The following is a 4,152-nucleotide window of genomic DNA, read 5'->3' as shown; positions in this document are numbered from 1 at the left end:
GAAATTGATTTAGTAATGTTTAGATGGTCGATTTATATGCCCCTATATATAAACCTGAAGGATTTCAAAAAGTACTTTTTCTCATAATAATTGAAAATATGGATGTTTTATATATCATTTTATGAAAAAAAATAATATATATATATATATATCATTTTATGATAAGTTTTAAATTATGTATAAACTAAAAGTTTATTATTTATGTAAATTAGTTTAGAGAAAGAACAATACATATATAGTTTGTATTAGATAGAAGATTAGTCGGAAAAAAAAAAGATAGAAGATTATATGTAAAAATGATAAACAATAGAAAATATCAACTATTTCTATTGAAGATGGATGGTAATATACAAAAGGTAAAGATACTTTAATCTGAATCCACCCGTATCTCTATCTTAAGCCGGAACCCTCTTAGACTTAGTAGAGGCTTATTAGAGCCCATTAGCCTAGAAACCCTAAATGTAAAGTGTATATATTTCCTCCAAAATAAAAGCCGCAGAGGCACCTTAGGAAGAGCGAGAGCGTAAAAATGGAAAAGCGTGAGAGATTTGTGTTGACGGTGTTGTAACCACCAGTCGTTTCAAAGTGCCAAAGTACGATGGTACGGCCGTTCCTAAAGCGCATCTTCAGGCTTTCCACATCACGATGGGAAGGGCCAGACTGAAGGATAGCGAAAAAGACGCTGGCTACCACCGTCTGTTCGTCGAAAACCTGGAAGGAGCGGCTCTCGAATGGTTCGCACGCCTCAAGAGGAACTCCATCGGAAGTTTCCGCCAGCTCGCATCGGAATTTCTCAAACAATACTCTATGTTCATAGATAGAGAAACATCTGATGTCGACCTCTGGAGTATGTCCCAGAGGGAAGACGAACCCCACCACGAGTTCATAAGCTGGTTCAAGCTGGTTCAAAGGGTGCCAACCGAGCCGCGGCACTCGCAAAAATCGCCCACCAAGGAATAAGCGTCCTTGAGGTTTCCATACTCAATCTCGAACTGAGAAGCACGACTTCTCATTACTTCGACGATCTCTCTCCTACCCTTACTTTCGGCTCGACGAAGAGCCTTTTTATGGTCCCTGGCGAGTTTCGAGTCTTGCTTCGAAATCTCGTTTTGCATACGAGCGAGGTCTTTCTCCGCTTTCTCCACCTTGAAGTGATAAACCATGGCCTCCATGTGGCTCGCCTCAAGGGCCGAGCCAAGCAAGTTAAGACCCTGCAAAATCGGCTAACATGCTAAATAAAGGGAAGGGAGCACTTGAATCTATCGGCAAAGTTCTCAAAAGAAAGAAACTAACCCCATCAATGTCAAGGGTTAGCGGGATAAGCGACAAGGTGGGCATAGACACGCTCAGAAAAATGCTCTGGCACAAGTCGAAATTCAGAAAATGGATAACCCTCGACAAACCGCGGATGATCCAAGACGCCCTCCACAAGGCAACGGATTACATCATAATCGAAGAGGAAACGAATGTTTTGTCGCAAAAGAATAAACCTTCAAAGCCGTCTTTGAAGGATATAGACCAAAAGACGAAAAAGAAAAGCTCTTGTAACGACAAGTACGTCCATCACGAGGGAGAAGAACTCCAAGGGGCGCATAACTACGCGATCAATTCGGATCAAGGCCGAACCACAGGTAATAAATGGACTCGCAATCAAGGATACGATGAAAACACCTTCTGCGAGTTCCACCAAACCCGAGGACACTCCACGACTAACTGCAAAGTCCTAGGAGCGAGATTGGCCGCGAAGCTACTAGCTGGAGAGCTCTCCAAAGTAACCAGCGTAGAAGATCTCATCCTCGAGACCGATCGCCCTCCAAAGATGGACAAGAATCCGCCCGTGGAGAATTCCCCTCAAAGAAACCAATCAGGGGATAAACGTGGAAGAAGACCGGACGACAAAGGAAACGATAACTGATAGACCATGGATTTTACCCACTTTTAGCCATGGTTTATAAGTGTTTTAATATATATTTACTACTTTATAGAGTCTATTTAGAGTATTTACAGGTTAAGGTACGTTCTGGAGAAATATGGTGATTTTGGAGTCTTTTGAGGTGCTGAACTGCACAGGCGCGTCAGATGTCTAGCTATGTATGGAGACCTTCCCACCGTTAGATTGAGCCTATCTTTGGACAAAAGATAGAGCTATGAGTTAGCTTTCCAATGCCACCGGTTTGAGGTCAATCAGCATCCTGTAACAGACGTTATGCCTGTTTTACTGAGGAGTAGTCAGTCTGCCTCGCGAGAGGAAGTTGTCGAGAAGAGGAACGCATGTCGATCGATGCAGAACTCTTGACATCGATCGATATGGCTGCCAGAACGTGGGCCAAGCATATTTCAAGACCGTTTGAAGCTCAGAAGCCACATCAAGTTACCAAAATACCCATGGACGACCAGAAATCCTATTTATGTATTTCTAAGCCATTGTTGACGGCTACGCTTTCTATTATCCTATTATATTGTTTTCTCTTAGGTTTGGAGAGAAGATCAATTCTCCTTCAGAGATTGATTGGAACTCCATTGGTTTTATCACTGATTTCTTATTTATTATATTATTCAGACTATGATTTGTGTTATTGCTTCCATGTCTGAGTAATTCTCTTGTTAGGTTTAGGGATTTCATGAGCTTAATGTCAAACTGATAATCAATTAGGATTACTAGATTATCTATAGATCTCTACACCAGGGTGATTTGTAATACTAGGATCTGGAATCGTTAGAATTGCACGACAGTGTTACTAATTGTTTGAACCTAGAATCATAGGATAGTTGAAAGGCACGAAAGTGCAATCAATTAACGGAACCCGAACTCTACTGGATTAGATACCTAGGCGCATACGATAGTTGGTCTAGGAATCTAGTTGAACATAATCGAATAGGTCGTTAATGCTTGTCTGAGGTAGTATCGATCGACGCTCAGGCCATAGCATCGATCCATGCTCACTTCTTGTTCGCGTGTGACAGCCGGACTTAGGCATCTGATTAGTAATTGCATGTGAAGGCTGGATTACTTGCTTATTAAAATCGAGTTCTAGAATTGAATCTATAAACCTTTAGCATCCTTGAATTGTAGTTTTGAATCTCTTGATGGATAAATCCCTAGATCTAGCTATTTCTCCTTACTGTTAACAACTCTCTACCAAGCTGAACAATTGTCTTGTTCATCTTGTTTACTGCTTTATTTACTTATTTAGTTACTGCTTATCAAACTGTTTGCCTAGGTTAACCTTGATTTCTATAGTCTAATTGGTTCCCTAGCTCCTTGTGGATTCGATCCCTAAGTACTACGATTGAACCTCTTATTTGAGAGAGTAAAGTCACTCCTTTGGGTAATTTGAGTTATATCAAATTTTGCGCCATTGCCGGGGAGCTTTGATCGCCATTAGACTTGATTAATAGGTTTAGTTTAGGTTTTAATTTCTTTTTTAAGTTACTTACAAAAGTTTTTTCTTGTTTTTAGGTACACGCCTATTAGTACCAGAAGCAGCAAGGACGAATTACTTTTCTTCTCAGACCTAGCACGTTTGGAACGCTCGATCCGCACAACATCGATCGATACCAACTCTTCCACATCGATCGACACTTACCAAAGAGCGACGATCGACAGTTAAACTCGAACATCGATCGATACCAGTCTGCGAGCAAACATGATCGCGACACTTGTGCTACAGAGGGATGAGAATAGAGACATGCATGACCCTGGCGGTCATCTGTGTAATGCAACAGGTCAGAAACTAGATGCTCAGGGGACTGCATTCCTTGAGCCCGATACTGATGCTACAGGAGCTGCTATACCTGTAGATGAGCCTGCTCGACCAAGGACACTGGCTGACTACAACCGCCCAGATGAATACTACACCAACAGATCAGCCATTCGTCTACCAGATATCCAGACACAGAATTTCGAGCTGGATCCAAAGTACTACACACTCGTGTCACAGATACCCTACTCTGGTTATCTCACGAGCATCCTATGGACCATCTGGATAGGTTAGAGGATCTTATTTCTCTTATCCGCATGGATGAAGTCCCTGAGGACTACATGCTATGCAAGCTCTTCAAATACTCACTTGTTGGAGAAGCTTCCCGTTGGCTTAAGCAGCTACCACCAGGATCTCTTACATCCTGGACCGACATCCATAACGCATTCGT

Source organism: Brassica oleracea, chromosome C8, assembly GCF_000695525.1.
Source record: "Brassica oleracea var. oleracea cultivar TO1000 chromosome C8, BOL, whole genome shotgun sequence".
Taxonomy (NCBI): domain Eukaryota; kingdom Viridiplantae; phylum Streptophyta; class Magnoliopsida; order Brassicales; family Brassicaceae; genus Brassica; species Brassica oleracea.
Note: the sequence above shows the minus strand (reverse complement) of the source record.